The following is a 24,435-nucleotide window of genomic DNA, read 5'->3' as shown; positions in this document are numbered from 1 at the left end:
ATCTTACCGATCCTATAGTATTGGTCTGTAGATATAATCCATGCCCATAGTGCTGGATTCAGTGGTAATCAATTCGTAATGAAAGTGTGGTTGGAGCTAAAAGAGTTTATGGCAAATGGTGTAAATATTCCTATTTTACCTACAGGAAACAGGGGGAAAAGTCTAGATACACCCTGCCTACCAAATACAGAACACTCTCCCCGATAGGGCCAACCCCATCAGGAACCTGACTCTAGTACGGCCAAATCCCTAACATGTCTCTTATAACATCATTCCAAACACGCAATGTTTTATCTCATAGGTAGAGAAGCATCAGGGGAAAGACAAAGAGTGTCTATCTTGGAGCTATAATGACTGAATAGATAAGCAAATACACAGGGACAGTGGGACTCTCAAACAGGTCTATGAAGAGAGGCCACTGAAATATAACCTTCCCAGAAAAAAAGAGAACAATGGCGAGGGTGAAATGTTCAGCCTAAAGCCAGTGGACAAGGCTAATAGTTGAGGCAATACCAAAGGGCATATTGTACCACTCTCCTAAAACCAACCAAGCCAGTGGGCAGGGCTAGTGAGGAGGCAATATGACAATTAATCCCTTCTTACTTGCAAAATGATGCTTCAGGTTGCAGACAGTATAAGCTGGATGCCGCTCTCTCCCTTGAAATAAGTGGATTCCCGCTCGGATACCGCCCCCAGGCAGGAGCACCTGTGTGAGCGTTCCTCACACCGCATATGGGCTCCAGGCACCGGAAGTGTGTTCCACACACTCCGGGTATGTGTTCCACACACTGGAAGAGCACTATCAGTGAATGACAGCCTTCCCTCTATAACGGTGTATACAGAGATAGCTGTCAATCACTGATAGGACCGGCTCCTGGACTTTAAAGCCCAGAATGAGCAGGAATTTAAATGAATGAAATACAAGTTTTATTGGATCTGTTTCTATAAAACTATATATCAATCTGTTCAGCTCCTTCTTCTTTATAACACGCCTGACAGGACCATTGTACAAAATAAGCATTCTTCTGTAAGCACATTCCTCTTGTTTTACTTGACTTGTTGACCTGTTTGTTGCTATGTAATGTATGATTTTGTCTGTACATGAACCCTGTGATTGTAAAGTGCTGCAGAATATGTTGGAGCTATATAAATAAAGATGATATATTATATAATATAACACATAATAATATATTCATAAAATAGTGTGAATAAGTGGGTTTACAAGTTACATGCTAGGCTAGATTGGCCATAGACACCACTAAATACAGTTCATGATATTACAGTACTTTTCTTCAATTCTCCCATATCGGCCTGCTTGAGCTCTGAGAGGGCATATTACTGCATATGAATTTATAGGGTCAAGTTCATGACAGCTTTTGATTGACTTTCTTTAGTCTTTATTGCATTTGTAGGCACATGACACATTAACATGAATGTTGAATATCTCCTAATTGTATTATCACTTTATCAGATTTTAAAATAAAATGGTAACTCACGTTTTCCTTTGAGGTACAATGTAGATTGGGGACCCCAATTTCTAGTTAAAACCTAGGCACAGCAAAATAGATATGAGCATACAATATGATGAACTTTTCCACACAGCCACGTTAAAAGCCCATGCATGAACCCTCTTACCTTTGTCCCTCCACTACAGTCGGCTATGAGGGCTATCAGGAACATGGCTGATATCCAGGCAATTGCCTTTTGTGTGCTCTAAAAAGAAATTTGAATATGAAAATAATTGCAAAAATAATCGTTAACATCAATGACGATGTCCTAATTTTCTTGAAGTATTCTCACCATTGTTCTAGTTATTATCTAAGGTAGCTTTGTCCTTTCATGAAGATCCAATTATGTATTTTGTAACTCAGATCCTTGTATGTAAGAAAATCGGTGGTATTCAGTTTGTAGCTGTGGATGTAATGGTCTAGGGACCTTGCCATTGTTTAGATGTGCACCTGTATTTATACAGTACAAATTGGACTGTAAACACGTCACTGTACTTTAGAAAGGTCCTTACACCCCCTAGGCCTAATTAGTTTAACACAGAACATCCTGATGCAATTGCGTGCTTCTCCATTATCATTAATTGTGGCTCTGACAGGAGCTTTCTAGTGTAAAACCATTCTGTTTATGTTCTGCAGCATCTATATTACACTATTGTGCTATTGTGAGCCTTTCCACTGGTTCTTTTTAAACATTATGAACTGAAGGAAATCCACTTCAGCTCAGCACCCTGCAGGCTGTTACAAAGTTCCATATTTTAAATCTACATATAGTATTAAATATATTATTTATATTTTTATGTTATATACAACCCCGAAAAAGGTGGGACGCTGTGTAAAATGTAATAAAAACTGAATGCAATGTTTTGCAAATCTCATAGACCCATATTTTATTCATAATAGATTACATCAGATATTGAAAGAGACATATAACCATATCATTTATTATATTATGTACTTTTTTTTTTGCCCACCTAGGCTGCAAAAAAAGTGTCACACATCTGGTATCGCCGTACTCAGGAGAAGTTGGGGAATGTGTTTTGGGGTGTCATTTTACATATAACCATGCTGGGTGAGAGAAATATCTTGGCAAAAGACAACTTTTCCCATTTTTTTATACAAAGTTGGCATACCTTGGGGTGTCTTCTTTCCAAAATGGGGTCACTTGTGGCGTAGTTATACTGCCCTGGCAATTTAGGGGCCCAAATGTGTGAGAAGTACTTTGCAATCAAAATGTGTAAAAAATGGCCTGCGAAATCCGAAAGGTACACTTTGGAATGTGTGCCCCTTTGCCCACCTTGGCTGCAATAAAGTGTCACACATCTGGTATCGCCGTACTCAGGAGAAGTTGGGGAATGTGTTTTGGGGTGTCATTTTACATATACGCATGCTGGGTGAGAGAAATATCTTGGCAAAAGACAACTTTTCCAATTTTTTTATACAAAGTTGGCATTTGACCAAGATATTTCTCTCACCCAGCATGGGTATATGTAAAATGACACCCCAAAACACATTCCCCAACTTCTCCTGAGTACGGCGATACCACATGTGTGACACTTTTTTTGCAGTCTAGATGCGCAAAGGTGCCCAAATTCCTTTTAGGAGGGCATTTTTAGACATTTGGATCCCAGACTTCTTCTCACGCTTTAGGGCCCCTAAAAAGCCAGGGCAGTATAAATACCCCACATGTGACCCCACTTTGGAAAGAAGACACCCCAAGGTATTCAATGAGGGGCCTGGCGAGTTCATAGATTTTTTTTTGGCATAAGTTAGCGGAAATTGATTTATTTATTTTTTCTCACAAAGTCTCAATTTCCGCTAACTTGGGACAAAAATTTTAATCTTTCATGGACTCAATATGCTCCTCAGCGAATACCTTGGGGTGTCTTCTTTCCAAAATGGGGTCAGTTGTGGGGTGTTTCTACTGCCCTGGCATTTGAGGGTCTCTGCAATCATTACATGTATGGCCAGCATTAGGAGTTTCTGCTATTCTCCTTATATTGAGCATACAGGTAAAGCCTCTGGGCTGAAAGAAAAAAATGAACGGCACAGATTTCTTCATTCGCATCGATCAATGTGGATGAAAAAATCTCTGCCCAAAAAAAAAAAGGAGGGGAAAGGCTCCGCCCAACATCCATACCCACTTAGCTCGTATGCCCTGGCAAACCATATTTTTCCATTCACATCAATCGATGTGGATGAATAAATCATTGCCGGGAATTTTTTTTATTTTTTTATTTTTTATATACAAAGTGTTTGCCAAAGCATAGGAACGCCGCCTCCTCCTCATCTCGTATGCCTTGGCAAACATATCTTTTACTGCAGAATAGAAATCTCATCTTGCAGCGCCGCATACACCGACTTGCGTGTAATCTGACAGCAGCGCAATGCTTCTGTCAGAATGCACATCAGTGCTGCAGCTAGTCGATCGGTTGGTCCACCTGGAAGGTAAAAAAAAAAAAAAACTTGCCGCAACGCAATAATTTTATTAACTTTGGAACAGATTATATAAACTTTAACTTTTTGAACTAAACATTAACCTTTTTGCTTACTGGTGTTTTTTTTTTTTTTTTTTTACCTTTATAGAACAAATCTCTCCTTCCCCATGGGTCAATGTGCAAAGCGCAAATCGCCCAAAGATGTGGCGAAGTGCGTTATGCACTTTGTCCCAGGTGAAAGGAGACGTTTGCAGCAGCTGTGAGTGAATGGGCCCTAATAGCCCTGTGTGCCTGTCCTGGTGAGATGTGATCCCTATGCTAGGTGTACCTGTGTGTGGGACTTCCGGAAACACTCCCCTAAGCATAGGGCAGGGTGGTCAGGACAGTCAGGACAGAAATAGCGGGTGTCACGCCTTATTCCACTCCTGCTACAGACACGACATCTTTTTCGGGGTGAAGGTTGGGTTGAGGTACCAGCAACAACATTGGGGAAATGTCGCTCGTGTAGACGGCTAACTACACTGGTGGATGGGGCCACGGAACCTCCTGGGTACAGGAGATTCTCGATGATCTCTTCCTGAAATTTGAGGAAGGATCCTGTTCTCCCAGCCTTACTGTAGAGAACAAAACTATTATACAGAGCCAATTGAATTAAATATACAGACACCTTCTTATACCAGCGTCTGGTTCTGCGGGAAACTAAATACGGAGACAACATCTGGTCATTGAAGTCCACCCCTCCCATGTGAAGGTTATAGTCGTGGACTGAGAGGGGCTTTTCAATGACACGGGTTGCTCGCTCAATTTGTATTGTGTCTGCGTGAATGGAGGAGAGCATGTAAACGTCACGCTTGTCTCTCCATTTCACCGCGAGCAGTTCTTCGTTACACAAGGCAGCCCTCTGCCCCCTTGAACGACGGGTGCTAACGAGCCATTAGGGGAAGCCCGCGCGACTAGTTTGCTCGGTGCCACAGGCGCCAATCCGTTCTAGAAACAAATGCCTAAAGAGGGCCACACTTGTGTAGAAATTATCCACATAAAGATGGTACCCCTTGCCGAATAAGGGTGACACCAAGTCCCAGACTGTCTTCCCACTGCTCCCCAGGTAGTCAGGGCAACCGACCGGCTCCAGAGTCTGATCTTTTCCCTCATAGACACAAAATTTGTGGGTATAGCCTGTGGCCCTTTCACAGAGCTTATACAATTTGACCCCATACCGGGCGCGCTTGCTTGGGATGTATTGTTTGAAGCCAAGGCGCCCGGTAAAATGTATCAGGGACTCGTCTACGCAGATGTTTTGCTCTGGGGTATACAAATCTGCAAATTTCTGGTTGAAATGGTCTATGAGGGGCCGAAATTTGTGAAGCCGGTCAAAAGCTGGGTGGCCTCTGGGACGGGAGGTGGTGTAGTCGCTAAAGTGCAGGAAACGCAGGATGGTCTCAAATCGTGTCCTGGACATAGCAGCAGAGAACATGGGCATGTGATGAATTGGGTTCGTGGACCAATATGACCGCAATTCATGCTTTTTAGTTAGACCCATGTTGAGGAGAAGGCCCCAAAAAAATTTAATTTCGGAAACTTGGACTGGTTTCCACCGGAAAGGCTGGGCATAAAAGCTTCCCGGGTTGGCGGTTATAAATTGTGTGGCATACCGATTTGTTTCTGCCACAACTAAGTCTAAGAGCTCCGCAGTCAAGAACAGCTAAAAAAATCCCAGGGCCGAACGGATCTGAGCTGTCTCAACCCGAACTCCAGACTGGGCGGTGAAAGGGGGAACAACAGGTGCGGCTGAAGTTGGGGACTGCCAATCAGGGTTTGCCAGCACCTCAGGGATTCTAGGGGCTCTACAGGCACGTCTTTGCAGTGGCTGCGATGGGGTAACTACTGCACGCGCCACCGTACCAGCTTCAACTGCCCTTCTGGTGCTCGCTACTTCACCATGTTCTACGGCAGTGCTGGTACTAGGTCCAGGAAGGGCTGCGCTGCTGGTGTATGCCTCACCATGTAATCCGACAGCACCAGCCCCACTCTGCTGCTCTTGAAGCGGATCCTGCGCAACCTGCGGTCTAGCGACACGGGGCCGGATACGCCTGGTGCTATCAGGGACCTCAGCCTCCTCGTCTAAACTTTGGGTCAGAGAGCCACTGCTTTCTACAGGTTCATATTCTGACCCGCTAGATTCATCAGATGAGGGTTCCCATTCCTCATCCGACTGGGTCAGAAGCCTGTAGGCCTCTTCAGAAGAATACCCCCTGTTTGACATTTGGGCAACTAAATTTAGGGGTATTCCCTGAGACTACCCAAGAAAAAAAGCAAGCCTGTCTTCCAAATGGGAGGCTAGCGAAGTACCGGAGGCCGCTGCGGTTGATAAAAAATATCAAAACTGATTTTTTTATCGCCGCAGCGCGTGTAAAGTGAATGTGCAGTGATCAAAAAAATATATTTTTTGTCACTGCGGTGGGGCGGGCGTGGGTGAACGCACGTGTGGGCGACCGATCAGGCCTGATTGGGCAAACACTGCGTTTTGGGTGGAGGGCGAACTAAAGTGACACTAATACAATTATAGATCTGACCGTGATCAGTTTTGATCACTTCCAGATACTATAAAAGAACAAATGCTGATTAGCGATACGCTAATCAGCGAATAAGGGACTGCGGTGCGGTGGGCTGGGCACTAGCTGATCCCTAAACTACCTAACCAAGGGGCCTAAACTATCCTAAAACCTAACAGTCAATACCAGTGAAAAAAAAAGTGACAGTTTGCACTGATCACTTTTTTCCTTTCACTAGTGATTGACAGGGGCGATCAAAGGGGTGATCAAAGGGTTAATTGGGGTGCAGGGGGGTGATCTGGGGCTAGTGTGTGGTGTTTGGTGTACTCACTGTGAAGCCTGCTCCTCTGCTGGATCCAACCGACGAAAAGGACCAGCAGAGGAGCAGGGCAGCCATATAACAGATCATATTTACTAATATGATCTGCTATGTGGCTTCTGATTGGATTTTTTAAAAATCAGCAACCTGCCAGCCGCGATCATTGGCTGTCAGGTTGCTGACGAAATGCTCCTTTAACTTTTGCCGGCCCGCGATGCGCATGCGCCGGCCGGCTGTGACCGAAATCTCGCGTCTCGCGAGATGACGCACGGATGCGTCCAGGAGGAGTAAATCAACCACCTTCCGGACGCATCCGTGCGTTAGGCGGTCGGGAGGTGGTTAAGAGGGGGTTACATGTACATAATGTAATAATACATTAAGCAAGAAACTGTTAACAGACTGGTATAGAGGGGGAGAAGACCCTGCCCGCAAGAGCTTACAATCTACAGAGGAAGGGTAGAACACAGTAGGTGAGAGTTACTCAGGTGGTCGGCTTTCCTGAATAGGAGGGTTTTCAGGGTACTTTTGAAAGTTAGGATGTTTGGGGGGAAACTGATAGGGTAGCGAGTTCCAAAGTATGGGAGAGTTACTTGAGAAATCTTGTAATTGATTATGTGAAGAGCAAATTAGAGAAGAACAGAAAAAATATCCTGTGAGGATTGGAGATTACATGTGGAGATGTATTTGGAAAGCAGGTCAGAGATATAAGGAGGGGGCAGGTTGTGGAAGACCTTATATGTAGTTGTTAGTATTTTAAACTGAATTTGTTGGGCAATGGGGAGCCAGTGAAGGTATTGGCAGAGGGACAATGATTTCCGGAAGTTTTCCTAAGCCCATGCAGTGATTTCCAGTACAGAATCATTCATTTATTTTGTTTATTTTGCTTATGCCTGGTTTTAACCCCTTCAGTACATAGCCACTTTTCGCCTTAAACCCCAGGCCGATTTTTGCAAATCTGACATGTGCCTTTATTTGGTAATAATTTTGGAACGCTTTACTTAGCCAAGCCATTCTGAGAATGTTTTCTCGTGACACATTGTACTTCATGACAGTCATAAATTTGAGTCAATATATTTCACCTTTATGAAAAAAAGGGGGAAGTCCCCTGTGGAGGTCTCTCGGCTTTTAAAACAGAAAGATACCTCATAAAATATTCATTACTTAACATTCCCCATATGTCTACTTTATGTTGGCATCATTTTGTAAATGTCATTTTTTTTTTCTCGTTTAGGACGTTAGAAAGCTTGGGGTACTTTCACACTTGTAGCAGAGGATTCCGGCAGGCAGTTACGTCGCCGGAACTGTCTGCCGGATCCGTCAAACGTATGCAAACTGATGGCATTTGTCAGACGGATCATGATTATGTGCCCCAAAAATTGTAACAATCAAACTGTAATCTCATCCGACAAAAAATGAAACCCTAACTAAGACAATCGCCTCAAAAATCTAAAAAAATATGGGTTTCAGAAAATGGAGACACAAAAACATGATATTTTTTTCAAAAATGCTTTTATTGCAAAAATAAAATAAAAAATGAACTTATTAGGTATTGACATGTGCATAACTACCTGCTCTAAAAAAATATCATGCAATCCAACATGTCTGGTGAACACTGTAAAAACACAAAATAAAAAATATACCAAAAGTGATCAAAAAGTCATATGCGCCCTAAAATGTTATCAATCAAACCATCATCTCATCCCGCAAAAAATGAGACCTTACCTAAGACCAAAATTTTAAAAATATGTCTTTCAGAAAATTGAGACTCAAAAACACCATTTTTTTTCAAAAATGATTTTATTGTTTACAATAAAATAAAAAAATTCACATATTAGGTATCAACGTGTCTGTAACAAGCTGCTCTATAAAAAATATCATGTGATCCAACCCGTCTGGTGAACATTGTAAGAAAATTAAATAAAAAAAGTGCCATTTTTAATCACCTTACAAAAAGTACTGAGCGATCAAAAAGTCATGTGTCCTCAAAATGGTACAATTCAAGCCGTCATCTCATCCCACAAAAAAATGAGACCCTACCTAAGACAATCTATGTCTATGACCTTCAGAAAATGGAAACACAAAAACCAATATTTTTTTTGTAAAATTATTTATTTAAAACAGGTGAACACTGTAAAAAAGAAAAACTGTTCCAGAACAGCAATTTTTGGGTTACCTTGCCTAACAAAATGATTTATTTACTGCAGAAGTAACTAAAAAAATGAGTGAAAAGAAAAACACTTTATTCACACCTATGGTCGCAACTAGGGATGGGCGAATTTGTGGTTTCAAGTTCGGCATACAAGGTTTGGGTTATCTAAGAATTTGGTTATGGATTCCGCTACTACGGACCATAACCAAATTCTTAGATAACCTGAACCTTGTATGCCGAACTTGAAATACAAGTTTGCACAATACTAGTCGCAACGTTTCAGCTCATAGCTTGAAAAAAGTCTCTGTAAATGAGTTGAAAACATTGCGACCAGAAAGGTGAATAAAGTGTTTTTTGACAGTGCTGTCATTTTTTTCTTTATATACAGTACAGACCAAAAGTTTGGACACACCTTCTCATTCAAAGAGTTTTCTTTATTTTCATGACTATGAAAATTGGAGATTCACACTGAAGGCATCAAAACTATGAATTAACACATGTGGAATTATATACATAACAAAAAAGTGTAAAACAACTGAAAATATGTCATATTCTAGGTTCTTCAAAGTAGCCACCTTTTGCTTTGATTACTGCTTTGCACACTCTTGGCAATCTCTTGATGAGCTTCAAGAGGTAGTCACCTGAAATGGTTTTCACTTCACAGGTGTGCCCTGTCAGGTTTAATAAGTGGGATTTCTTGCCTTATAAATGGGGTTGGGATCATCAGTTGCGTTGTGGAGAAGTCAGGTGGATACACAGCTGATAGTCCTACTGAATAGACTGTTAGAATTTGTATTATGGCAAGAAAAAAGCAGCTAAGTAAAGAAAAACGAGTGGCCATCATTACTTTAAGAAATGAAGGTCAGTCAGTCCCAAAAATTGGGAAAATTTGAACGTGTCCCCAAGTGCAATCACAAAAACCATCAAGCGCTACAAAGTAACTGCTCACAGCTCACATGCGGACCGCCACAGGAAAGGAAGACCAAGAGTCACCTCTGCTGCGGAGAATAAGTTCATCCGAGTCACCAGCCTCAGAAATTGCAGGTTAATAGCAGCTCAGATTAGAGACCAGGTCAATGCCACACAGAGTTCTAGCGCAGACACATCTCTAGAACAACTGTTAAGAGGAGACTGTGTGAATCAGGCCTTCATGGTAGAATACCTGCTAGTAAACCACTGCTAAGGACAGGCAACAAGCAGAAGAGACTTGTTTGGGCTAAAGAACACAAGAAATGGACATTAGACCAGTGGAAATCTGTACTTTGGTCTGATGAGTCCAAATTTGAGATCTTTTGTTCCAACCACCGTGTCTTTGTGCGACGCAGAAAAGGTGAACAGATGGACTCTACATGCCTGGTTCCCTCCGTGAAGCATGGAGGAGGAGGTGTGATGGTGTGGGGGTGCTTTGCTGGTGACACTGTTGGGGATTTATTCAAAATTGAAGGCATACTGAAGCAGCATGGCTATCACAGCATCTTGCAGCGACATGCTATTCCATCCAGTTTGCGTTTAGTTGGACCATCATTTATTTTTCAACAGGAAAATGACCCCAAACACACCTCCAGGCTGTGTAAGGGCTATTTGACCATGAAGGAGAGTGATGGGGTGCTGCGCCAGATGACCTGGCCTCCACAGTCACCGGACCTGAACCCAATCGAGATGGTTTGGGGTGAGCTGGACCGCAGAGTGAAGGCAAAAGGTCCAACAAGTGTTAAGCATCTCTGGGAACTCCTTTAACCCCTTAAGGACACAGGGCGTACAGGTACGCCCTTGTGCCCTGGTACTTAAGGACACAGGGCGTACATGTACGCCCTGTGCATTTTCGATCACTGCCGTGCGGCTGGCAGTGATCGGAACCCGGTGCCTGCTCAAATCATTGAGCAGGCACCTAGGCTAAATGCGCGGGGGGGTCCCGTGACCCCCCCATGTCGGCGATCGCGGCAAACCGCAGGTCAATTCAGACCTGCGGTTTGCTGCGATATCTGCAGTTTATGATCCCCGCGGTCCCTGACCGCGGGGATCAGAAACTTTGGGATTCAAAACCTTGTCCAGTATTCCTCCCCCTGCACCCCTGAGTTATTTGGGCACGGTGGGAGGTGCAGGGGGAGGGTTGCGGGCGGTGCGGGCGGTGCGGGAGGCGGGCGGTGCGGTAGGCGGGATCGCGATCCCCCGCCCGCCTCCCATTGCGTAATCGTTGGCGTCTAGTGGGTATACCAGGGTGCCAGCACATTGCTGGCACCCTGGTATAAACGGCTGACATCGGTGATGCGATGTCAGCCGTTTAACCCTTTCCATACAGCGGTCCGTACGGACCGCTGTATGGAAAAGGTTAACAGTAAGTTGCGGCTCCCTCCCTCTCCCATCGGGGGGCTGCTGTGCCTTTGCAGTCCCCCGAATGGAGAGGGAGAGAGCTCCCAGGCAGCCCCCCCAAGCCCCGTCCTTACCCTTCCCCGTCTGCGCAGCTCTGGCCACTACTGAGCAGACGGGGAAGGTTCCCATGACAACAGGACGCCTTCTCAGGCATCCTGCTGTCCATGGTTCTGAACAGATCTGTGCTGAAAGCATAGATCTGTTCAGACAAAGTGTAAAATACAGTATAGTACTATATATTGTACTGTACTGTATTATGTAGACATCAGACCCACTGGATCTTCAAGAATCAAGTGGGTCTGGGTCAAAAAAAAAGTGAAAAAAGTGAAAAATAAAGTAAAAATCAAAAAACACATTTATCACTGATTAAAAATGAAAGAAATAAAATTCCCTACACATGTTTGGTATCGCCGCGTCCGTAACGACCTGATCTATAAAACGGTAATGTTACTTTACCCGAACGGTGAACGCCATAAAAATAAAAAATTAAAAACTATGATGAAATTGGAATTTTGCCCACCTTACTTCCCAAAAAAGGTAATAAAAGTGATCAAAAAAGTCGCATCTATGCCAAAATTGTAACAATCAAACCGTTATCTCATCCCGCAAAAATCATACCCTACCCAAGATAATCGCCCAAAAACTGAAAAAGTTATGGCTCTTACACTATGGAAACACTAAAACATGATTTCTTTTGTTTCAAAAATGAAATCATTGTGTAAAACTTACATAAATAAAAAAAAAGTATACATATTAGGTATCGCCGCGTCCGTATTCACCGGCTCTATAAAAATATCACATTACCTAACCCCTCAGATGACCACCGTAAAAAAATAAAAATAAAAACGGTGTAAAAAAAGCCATTTTTTGTCATCTTCCGTCACAAAAAGTGTAATAGCAAGCAATCAAAAAGTCATGTGCACCCCAAAATAGTGCCAATCAAACCGTCATCTCATCCCACAAAAAATGAGACCCTACTTAAGATAATCGCCCAAAAATTTAAAAAACTATGGCTCTTAGACTATGGAGACACTAAAACATTTTTTTTGTTTTAAAAATGAAATTATTGTGTAAAACGTACATAAATAAAAAAAATTGTATACATATTGGGTATCACCGCGTCCGTGACAACCTGCTCTATAAAATTACCACATGATCTAACCTGTCAGATGAATGGTGTAAATAACAAAAAAAAAAAAACGGTGCCAAAAAAGCAATTTCTTGTTACCTTGCCGCACAAAAAGTGTAATATAGAGCAACCAAAAATCATATGTACCCTAAACTTGTACCAACAAAACTGCCACCCTATCCCGTAGTTTCTAAAATGGGGTCACTTTTTTGGAGTTTCTACTCTAGGGGTGCATCAGGGGGGCTTCAAATGGGACATGGTGTCAAAAAAACCAGTCCAGCAAAATCTGCCTTCCAAAAACCGTATGGCATTCCTTTCCTTCTGCGCCCTGCCGTGTGCCCGTACAGCAGTTTACGACCACATATGGGGTGTTTCTGTAAACTACAGAATCAGGGCCAGAAATAATGAGTTTTGTTTGGCTGTTAACCCTTGCTTTGTAACTGGAAAAAAAATCTTAAAATGGAAAATCTGCCAAAAAAGTGAAATTTTGAAATTGTATCTCTATTTTCTATTAAATCTTGTGCAACACCTAAAGGGTTAACAAAGTTTGTAAAATCAGTTTTGAATACCTTGAGGGGTGTAGTTTCTTAGATGGGGTCACTTTTATGGAGTTTCCACTCTAGGGGTGCATCAGGGGGGCTTCAAATGGGACATGGTGTCAAAAAAACCAGTCCAGCAAAATCTGCCTTCCAAAAACCGTATGGCATTCCTTTCCTTCTGCGCCCTGCCGTGTGCCCGTACAGCAGTTTACAACCACATATGAGGTGTTTCTGTAAACTACAGAATCAGGGCCAGAAATAATGAGTTTTGTTTGGCTGTTAACCCTTGCTTTGTAACTGGAAAAAAAATATTAAAATGGAAAATCTGCCAAAAAAGTGAAATTTTGAAATTGTATCTCTATTTTCTATTAAATCTTGTGCAACACCTAAAGGGTTAACAAAGTTTGTAAAATCAGTTTTGAATACCTTGAGGGGTGTAGTTTCTTAGATGGGGTCACTTTTATGGAGTTTCTACTCTAGGGGTGCATCAGGGGGCTTCAAATGGGACATGGTGTCAAAAAAACTGTCCAGCAAAACATGTCTTCCAAAAACTAAACGGCGCACCTTTCACTCTACGCCCCGCTGTGTGGCCGTACAGTAGTTTCTGGCCACATATGGCGTGTTTCTGTAAACTGCAGAGTCAGGGCAATAAAGATACAGTCTTGTTTGGCTGTTAACCCTTGCTTTGTTAGTGGAAAAAATGGGTTAAAATGGAAAATTAGGCAAAAAAATGAAATTCTCAAATTTCATCCCCATTTGCCAATAACTCTTGTGCAACACCTAAAGGGTTAACAAAGTTTGTAAAATCAGTTTTGAATACCTTGAGGGGTGTAGTTTCTTAGATGGGGTCACTTTTATGGAGTTTCTACTCTAGGGGTGCATCAGGGGGCTTCAAATGGGACATGGTGTCAAAAAACCAGTCCAGCAAAATCTGGCTTCCAAAAACTATACGGCGCACCTTTCACTCTACGCCCCGCTGTGTGGCCGTACAGTAGTTTACGGCCACATATGGGGTGTTTCTGTAAACGGCAGAGTCAGGGCAATAAAGATACAGTCTTGTTTGACTGTTAACCCTTGCTTTGTTAGTGGAAAAAATGGGTTAAAATTGAAAATTAGGCAATAAAAGGAAATTCTCAAATTTCATCCCCATTTGCCAATAACTCTTGTGCAACACCTAAAGGGTTAACAAAGTTTGTAAAATCAGTTTTGAATACCTTGAGGGGTGTAGTTTATAGAATGGGGTCATTTTTGGGTGGTTTCTATTATGTAAGCCTCGCAAAGTGACTTCAGACCTGAACTCGTCCCTAAAAATTGGGTTTTTGTAAATTTCAGAAAAATTTCAAGATTTGCTTCTAAACTTCTAAGCCTTGTAACATCCCCAAAAAATAAAATATCATTCCCAAAATAATTCAAACATGAAGTAGACATATGGGGAATGTTAAGTCATCACAATTTTTGGGGGTATTACTATGTATTACAGAAGTAGAGAAACTGAAACTTTGAAATTTGCAAATTTTTCCCAATTTTTGGTAAATTTGACTTTTTTGTATGCAAAAAAAAATATTTTTTTAACTTTATTTTACCAGTGTCATGAAGTACAATATGTGACGAAAAAACAATCTCAGAATGGCCTGGATAAGTCAAAGCGTTTTAAAGTTATCAGCACTTAAAGTGACACTGGTCAGATTTTCAAAAAATGGCCTGGTCCTAAGGTGTAAAAAGGCTGTGTCCCTAAGGGGTTAAGACTGTTGGAAGACCATTTCAGGTGACTACCTCTTGAAGCTCATGAAGAGAATGCCCAAAGTGTGCAAAGCAGTAATCAAAGCAAAAGGTGGCTACTTTGAAGAACCTAGAATATGACATTTTCAGTTGTGTCACACTTTTTTGTTATGTATATAATTCCACATGTGTTAATTCATTGTTTTGATGCCTTCAGTGTGAATCTACAATTTTCATAGTCATGAAAATAAAGAAAACTCTTTGAATTAGAATGTGTGTCCAAACTTTTTGTCTGTACTGTATATATACTAGCAATAGGACCCGGCTTTGCACAGGTATATTTCATCTATTTAATGTCATGTTTGTGTGTGTTGTTAAAAGATACTGACAATATCCCCCATAACAATGACCTCTACAGCACCCTGCCCCCTTAATAGTGAACTCCACAGCCCCCACCCGTTAACACTTACCCCCCACAGTGCCCCGCCTCCTTAAAATGTGACCCCCACAGCAGCCCACCTCCTTTCACAGTGACCCTCCACAGCGATCTACCCCTTAACAGTGACCTCCACAGCACCCCGCCCTCTAAACTGTGACCTCAACAGTGGCCTACCCCTTAACAGTGACCCCTCGGACTGCCCTGCCTCTTTAATGGTGAACTCCACAGCACTCTGGCCCCTTAACAGTGAACTCCACAGTGCCCTGCCCCCTTAAAAGTGACCTCCACTGTGACCCGAGCCCTTAACAGTAACCTCCACAGTGCCTGCCCCTTTAACAGTGATTTGTACAGTACCCCGCTTACTTAACAGTGACCTCCACAGGGGACTTCCCCCTTAACATTGACATCCACAGTGCTCTGCCCCCTTAACAGTAACCTTCACAGCACCTGCCCCTTTAACAGTGACTTCCACACTACTCCACTGCATTAACAGTGACCTCCACAGCAGCCCGCATCCTTAACAGTAACCTCTACAGCACCCGCCCCTTTAACAGTGACTTCCACAATGACCTCCACAGCAGCCCGACCCCCAAACAGTAACCTCCACAGTGCCCGTTCCTTTTAATAGTGACTTCCACTGTGAAATTCCCCATTAATAGCAACCTCCATAGCGCCCACCCCTTTAACAGTGACTTCTACAGTACCCAGCTGCCTTAACAGTGACTTCCACAGCGCCCACCCCTTTAAAAGTGACCTCCACAGAAGTCACCACTTTATTAGTGACCTCCACAGCTCTTTAACAATGATTTCTACAATAATCCGCCCCCTTAACAGTGACCTCCACAGTGCTCCGTTCTCTTAAAATGAAACCTCCATAACACTCTGCCCCCTTAACAGTGATCTCTACAGTACCCTGCTTCTTAACACTGACCTCCATAGCGAACCGTCCACTTAACAGTATATCATACACAGCCCCTTTAAAGGTGACCTACAGCAGTGAAGAAAAATGACTGAGTTGTAATGGAAACCTGGTGTGTAAATGTGTGGAGATGGACCTGCAAGCCTCTATTGGCTGATAAGGGTTATGTGACTGTGTGTATGGCAGTTGAGATATGAGTGAATGACCTGCAGGCTTCAATTTGCTAATGCAGGTCATGTGATGGTGCCATATGTGCATTTTTTGATAATATCTCAGGAACGGTACATCCTACAGAACTAAGACCCAGTCTAAAAACCTCCCAGACACCCGATGTACCAAATTTGGAGCAGATCTGTTCAGTCGTTTGGTCGAGCATAAAGAACAGACAGACTGACAGAAACAAATTTTTATATAAATAAGATATTTCAAGACTATTTGTTATAATTTGGATGATTATCGGTTATAGCTTATGAAATCCCAAAGTTACAATTTTGAGATACCCTTTGCTCAGGGGATATGGATCAATTAGCTGACTAGAGTGTGACACTTTGAGCCTAGAATATTGAACCTTTTCACAAAATTCAAATTTTAATCTGCATTAATGCAATTCCTTTTAATTTGCATTACTGAAATAAATGGACTTTTGCACAATATTCAAATTTTTCAAGTTTCACCTGTATGTGTGTGTGTGTGTGTGTATATGTATATATATATATATATATATATATATATATTGTTGTGGAAATTTTATTAGGATGTGTTTCTAATATATTGTGTATTGTCATCATGTCTCTCAGTGTCAAGGTAAACCATTGGAGTAGATATCTTCCTGTGTATGTTCTGTCACAGCTGCTGGGAGCAGAGGTCTCCGTCGGCGAATGGTCCATGTGCTAAGCACTGGGCTGTGGGCCGGGGGAGACTGATGTGTTCAGCAGAGCAGTGTTTTGTTGGCTGATGTATGGACGCAGGCTAGGGCCCCCGCGCAAGACACAGATTTATTGGCTTGGCCTGGATGCATTTGTTAAGAGACCAATATAATGAAAGGAACGTGCGTTTGTTGTCTCTAGTGAGCCTGATCAGCCGCTGGAGATAATGACGTTGTCCTGTAAATAAACATGAATGAGGATCATAGTAATTTTATCTGGCATTGATCACTGAGCAAGGCTGGATAAAATTAGCTCCAGTGGTAATGGTAGATTGTTGCATACATGTGTTTATTGGCTAGGGTATTCTAAATGATGGTTTCTTGTCTTCCCATGTCATCACTTCCTGTATGTCATCACTTCCTGCATCCTTGTTATGGGCCAGCCCCTTTTACACCTTTTGTGAGTAAAAAAAAGAAACAGACTGGCCAGGGGGAAGGGAAGTTGCTCAGCAGAACTTAACATGAAAACACCTTTGGCTGACTGCAGTTGAGATTTTTACCTTTCCTTACACAAAGATTGATGCGAGCGGATTACAACCATTAATATTTCTACAACAATATATATATGCTAGCAGAAGGACCCGGCTTTGCACGGATATATTTCATCTATTTCATTTAACCCTTTCAATACCGATACACTTCCCAAATCCCAAATTTACCAAAAAGTATTAAAAATTCTCAATTTTAAAAATTTCTATTTCGATGCTTTTAAAACAGAAAGTGATACCTCATAAAATATTTATTACTTAACATTCCCCATATGTCTACTTTATGTTGGCATAATTGAGTATATGTAATTTTAATTTTTCAGGACGTTGTAAGACATAGAAGTATAGAAGCAATTTTTCAAGTATTCAACAAAATTTCCCCCAAATTTTTTATGAGCATCAATTCAGTTATAAAGTGATTTTGAGGGGCCACCAATAAATAACCCCATTTTAGAAACTGCACTCCTGAAATGTTTCAAAACTGATGTTAGTGATAAACTAATATCGGCCAGGACGGTTCAAGAACGCGATCACATGTTCGCGAACCGCAAGTTCGTGGTGGGCCCCATTCACTTTCTTGGCAGGCGAATCTGAAAAACATTCAGGTCATTATTGCAGCCACCAAATACTTACAAGAAGTGCACAAATTGTCCCAAAACATGGACAGTGACATACCAAAGGGGGATCAATGGCAAAAATTCCCACAAAAAAATATGTATTTTAATCAGGGGTCATTTTTATGCGTCTTAAAGGGAAACTGTCAAAAATGTGGCCTGCTGGAGCCAAATTTGTTTTAATTTTAGGCCACAGGAATACAGGCCCCAGACATTAGGCATCACCGAACAGAAAACATCAAGTGATTATGTGGCTGGGGGTATGTTAAATGATAATTGGATAACAATTTTACTTCAGGCTAGTGGAGTAAAGGCCCCAAAAATTATTCATTCAATGTACAGAATAGAACAACTAAGTATGTGGCTGGAGGTGGATTACACGACCATTGGATATCAATTTTACAGCAGGCTAGTGTACTACAGGCCCCAAAAATTATGCAATCAGCTTACAGAAAAGAACAAGTATGTATGTAGCTGGAGGTAGATTACAAGGTCATAGGACATCATTTTTACAGCAGGCCAGTGTACTACAGGCCTAAAAAATTATGCATTCAGCGTACATAAAAGAACAAGTAAATATGTGGCTGGAGGTAGATTACACGTTCATTATATATCAACTTTACAGCAGGCCAGTGGACTAAAGGCTCCTAAAATTATGCATTCAGCATACAGAAAAGAACAAGCAGGGTTGAGTGAACCCGAACTGTAAAGTTCGGGTTTGTACCAAACTTTAGGATTTTTGGACCCCGGAACCGAACCCGAACATTTCAGTAAAAGTTCAGGTTCGGTGTTCGGCGATTTAATGGCGCTTTTTTAAAGTTTGCAGAGCAGCCAATCAACAAGCGTTTAACTTGTGTTCCCTTAGAAGCCATTACAGCCATACCTACTAATGGCATGGCTGTGATTGGCCAGAGCAGCATGTGACCCAGCCTCTATATAAGCTGGAGTAACTTAGCGCTGCACGTCACTCTGCTCTGATTAGCGTAGGGATAGAATGCTGCTGCTGTGAGGGAGAGAATTGGAAAGAATCTTTAATCTGAAATGCTTGTTAACTCAGCGATCTACATAGATTTTGTTTTGTGGGTGCAGTGCACAATCTGTTTACCCTGCCCTGAGCCCAGTGACACAACAGAAAAATAACTTTTATCCATCTGTTAGTTAGGTGGGCGGAGGTGGCCATTTTTATTAAGTTTTGTGCACCAGCACAGCATATGTGCATTTGTGACAGTCAAATAGAAGCTTGAAATACTGCAATTATATTCTGGGTTAAAAAAAATCACCCATTTGTGGCAAGAACCTACATCTGTGGCCTTTGCAGCATTTGTCATTGTTAAATACAAGCTTAAAATACTGCAATAATTTTCTGGGTTGAAAAAACCACCCATTTTTGGCAATACCCAACATCTGAGGCCTATGCAGCATTTGTCAGTGTGAAATTTAAGCTTGAAATACTGCAATAATTTTCTGGGTTTAAAAAAAACACCCTTTTTGGGCAAAATACTAAATTTTACCGCCCTTGCTGCATTAGTCAGTGTAAAATACAAGCGTTAGATACTGCTGTAATCTTCTGTTTTTAAAAAACACCCTTTTTGGGCAAAATTCAACATTTTACAGCCCTTGCTGCATCTGTCAGTGTGAAATACAAGCGTTAGATACTACAGTCATATTCTGTTATAAAAAAACACAAATTTTTGGCAAAAAGCGTTTGCTGTACCTGTCATTGTTAAATACAAGCTTGAAATACAGCAATAATTTTCTGGGTTTAAAAAAGCACCCATTTTTGGCAATACCCTACATCTGGGGCGTATGCAGCATTTGTCAGTGTGAAATTTAAGCTTGGAATACTGCAATAATTTTATGGGTTTTTAAAAACACCCTTTTTGGGCAAAATACTAAATTTGCAGCCTTTTCTGCATCTGTCAGTGTGAAATACATGCGTTAGATACTGCTGTCATCTTCTGTTAAAAAAAAAAAACACTCATTTTGGGCAAAATCCTAATTTTGCGGCGTTTGCGGCATCTGTCATTGTTAAATACAAGCTTGAAATATTGAAATAATTTTCTAGGTTTAAAAAAGCACCCATTTGTGGCAATACCCTCCATCTGGGGCCTATGCAGCATATTTCAGTGTGAAATTTAAGCTTGAAATGCTGCAATCATTTTTTGGGTTTTAAAAAGCGCCCTTTTTGGGCAAAATCCAACATTTTAAAGCCCTTGCTGCATCACTACTGTCATATTCTATTATTAAAAAACACACATTTTTGGCAAAATCCAAATTTTGCAGCGTTTGATGCATCTGTCATTGTTAAATACAAGCTTGAAATAATTTTCTGGGTTTAAAAAAGCACCCATTTTTGGCAATACCCTACATCTGGGGTGTATGTTATGTTATGTTACTAAGTCCTTGTATAGCACTCTAGAGGAACTCAATCCGATCGAAGCGCTTGTCGACGACTATATTGGTGGGCCCCTACGTCATCCTACACAAAAAGCCAGGTCTTAACCAACTTCCTAAATTCCAGGTAATTTGATGTTGTTCTAATGTGTTCTGGGAGGGAGTTCCAGATCTTGGGGGCCAATACTGAGAAACGTCTGTCCCCCCTTGTCTTGAGGCGGGTTCTTGGCACCGACAAAAGGGAGGCTGAGGTGGATCTCAGTTCTCTAGGAGGATGGTGACGTGTTATCTTTTTTTGCAGGTAGATGGGACCTGTTTTGTAGAGAGCTTTGTGTGTTAAGCAGCACAGCTTAAACTGCACTCTCTCTTTCACTGGGAGCCAGTGGAGTTCCCTGCGTGCTTTTGTGACAGAATCTGTCCAGTCTAGTTTCTTGATGAGCCGGATGGCTTTGTTTTGACAGTGTTGCAGAGCTCCCAGATCTTTCTCTGGTAGCCCCGCATACATTGCATTACCATAGTCCAGGTGGGAGTTGACTAGAGCTCCCACCACGACCTGTCTGCATGTGTTGGGGAGAAACGGTAGGGCTTTTTTTAGAAGGAATAGGGCGAAGTTTGCTTTCCGTATTACTTCTTTAATCTGGGGACGGAGGCCCATTTCTTGATACAAGATTATCCCCAGACTCTTTACTTGTGTGGCGATGGCAATGTTTTCCCCGAAGATAGACGGGGCGGCAGCCTCAGGTGTTTTATGTAGTGCAATAAGCTCAGTCTTGGTCGGGTTGAGTTTGAGGTGGTTATGTACTAGCCAGTTCCTGGCCTTATTTAGTCCTTCTTGCGTGAGCTTGTAGTCATCAGCGGATTTCGATACTCTCAAAAGGATCTGTGTATCGTCCGCATAAGACTCATAGCTGATGTTATACTCCTTCAGAATAGCGAGCAGAGGTCGGACATATATGTTAAAGAGTAATGGCGAGAGGGGAGATCCCTGAGGGACTCCCCACTTCACCTTCTCGACTGGGGAAAAGAATGAGCCCAGTTTGACTCTCTGAGTTCTGTTTTTCAGAAAGGAGTCAAACCAGGCAAGTCCGTGGCTATCTACTCCGATGTCAGCTTTTAATCTATTTAGGAGGATGGGATGACTGATAGTGTCAAAAGCTGCCGACATGTCAATGAGGACCAACCAGGTCCCCCCTCCCTCGTTTGCGACCCCTAGGGCTTCATCCCATAGGCTGACCAGGGCTGATTCCGTGCTGTGTGTTGGCCTAAAGCCAGACTGGTGTTCATCTAGAAGTCGATGCTTTTCTACGTGCAGATGGAGTTGGCTTGCCACTGCTGTCTCCATGATTTTAGCTATTAGGTGGATGTTGGTAATCGGTCTGAAGTTGGCCATTATATTTATGTCTGCTCCTGGTTTCTTGAGAAGGGGAGTTATGATTCCTAACTTGAGAGTCTCAGGGACGTTGCCACTGAGAAAGGAGTCTTTTATAATTGTTAGAATTAACGGGGCAATGGTGGTCGTGCATTCAATAAGAGGTTTAGTTTGGATATTGGAGAGGGGATAAGTTGCTTTGGACATGTTTTTCATGCTTTTTGTTAGGTCTTCAAGTTTTAATGGGCATAGGGTGAAGGTGTGAGTAGGGTTTGTCACGTTGTTCTCTATGGGAGGGACAGTTGCCTGTTGAGCTAGCAGGATGTCGTTTTGGATATCGTCGACTTTTTGTTTAAAAAATTTCGAGATATCGTTGCAGAGGTCTTGGGATTCGGGGATGGTGGTTTTGAGGCCATCGGGGTTAGCCAGATCGAAAATGATCTGAAAGATCTTTTTAGGCTTTTGAGCAGCGTTTTCGATCTCGCTAGCAAAATGATCTTGTTTGGCCTTAAAGATTGCTTTGTGGTAAATCGTCAGTTGGGTCTTATATTTTAGCTGTGATTCTTCTATCTGATTTTTTCTCCATGCCCTCTCTAGTCTGTTGCATTCTATTTTCACTATTTTTAGTTCTCTCGTATACCATGGTGCTTTTTTCCCTGATTTCTTTACCAGTCTCAAGGGGGCAAGTTGGTCCGCCGTTTTTTTGACGATGTCGTCAAATTGTAATGTGAGTTTCTCACAGGGCAGTTTGAAGTCGATTTTACTGATGTGTTCTTCTAGGGTATGTAGGATTTTGTCATATGTCAGGTTGTTGTTATTTCTTCGCCAATTTTTTTTTTCTCCTGTGGTTAGCTGCTTCGTGTTAATTGGGATGTGGAGTTCGAAGGCTATGAGTCTATGGTCAGTCCAGAGCAATTCTTCTGGATCTTCTACCGTTAAGTTTAGATTTTTTTCAAAAATCGGATCGAGCAGGTGACCCGCTTTATGTGTGGGTTTGTTGACCCTTAAGGTGAGTTGGGCTAAGTCGAGCTGTGTGGTAACTTTTTGGGCTGGGGTATCTTGCTTATCGTTGAACCAAAGGTTAAGGTCCCCTAGAATAAGGAGTCTATGATGTTTTATTGTGAGATCCGTGGCCCATTCTATGAAGTTGTCTGTGAAATGAGTGCGGGGTCCTGGGGGTCTGTAACATAACGCTATTATTATTGTGTATTTATTTTTGATCGTCAAACGTGCTGTGAGTGCTTCCCATGATGGGTTTTCCATAGGAAGGTTAATTTCTGTTATTTTTATTGTGTTTTTATGTACAGGATTATGCAGGATTTGTCAGTGTGAAATTTAAGCTTGAAATACTGCAATAATTTTCTGGATTTTTAAAAACACCCTTTTGGGGCAAAATACTAAATTTGCAGCCTTTTCTGCATCTGTCAGTGTGAAATACACGCGTTAGATATTGCTGTTTTAACCAATCCATTATACAAAAAAAACACCCATTTTGGGCAAAATACTAAATTTGCAGTCTTTGCTGCATCTGTCAGTGTGAAATACACGCGTTAGATACTGTTGTTATATTCTGTTATTAAAATAAACACCCATTTTGGGCAAAATACTAAATTTGCAGCCTTTGCTGCATCTGTCAGTGTGAAATACACGCGTTAGATACTGTTGTTATATTCTGTTATTTAAAAAAAAAACACCCATTTTGGGAAAAATTCTAAATTTGAAGCCTTTGCTGCATCTGTAAATACACACGTTAGATACTGCTATCATCTTCTGTTATAAATAAAACCACCCATTTTGGGCAAAAGACTAAATTTTCTGCCTTTGCTGCATCTGGCAGTGTGAAATACACGCATTAGATACTGCTGTTATCTTCTGTAATGATAAAATCCACCCATATTGGGTTAAATATTAAATTTGCAGCCTTTGCTGTGTGAAATACACGCAATAGATACTGCTGTAATATACTGTTATAAAAAAAAACATCCATTTTGGGCAAGATCCTAAATTTGAGGAGAATGAAGAGAGCATCAAATAAGGGACATGGCCCCAGTCGTGGTACTGCTGGTGTCGCTCATGTTGCAGGGAGAGGACATGGTCGATCTGTGCCAGCTACACGCACAAGTGAAACACCTTCCTCAGGTACGAGTAGGCGACAGAACCTTCAGCGTTATTTGGTCGGGCTTAATGCGGCTCTATGAATGGTGAGGCCAGAACAAGTACAGGCAATAGTAGATTGGATTGCTGACAGTGCCTCCAGTTCCTTCACATTGTCTCCCACCCAGTCTCCTGCTGAAAGATCAGAGTTAGCACCTGCAGTCAATGTCCATCAGTCTTTCACCCCACCCCTTTGCAAATCAGCCAAGCAGTCTGAGCCCCAAGTCATGCAGCAGTCTCTTCTGCTTTTTGCTGACTCTGCTAACCGGGTTTTCCAAGGCCATCCACATAGCCCTGCCCCAGAAGTGGAAGAGATTGAGTGCACCAATTCCCAACAACTTATGTTTCAAGATGAGTACATGGGGGGACAACCACAGCACGTCTCGGATGATGACGAAAAATAGGTGTCAACT

Source organism: Bufo gargarizans, chromosome 10, assembly GCF_014858855.1.
Source record: "Bufo gargarizans isolate SCDJY-AF-19 chromosome 10, ASM1485885v1, whole genome shotgun sequence".
Lineage (NCBI taxonomy): Eukaryota > Metazoa > Chordata > Amphibia > Anura > Bufonidae > Bufo > Bufo gargarizans.
This window is presented reverse-complemented; position numbering follows the sequence as displayed.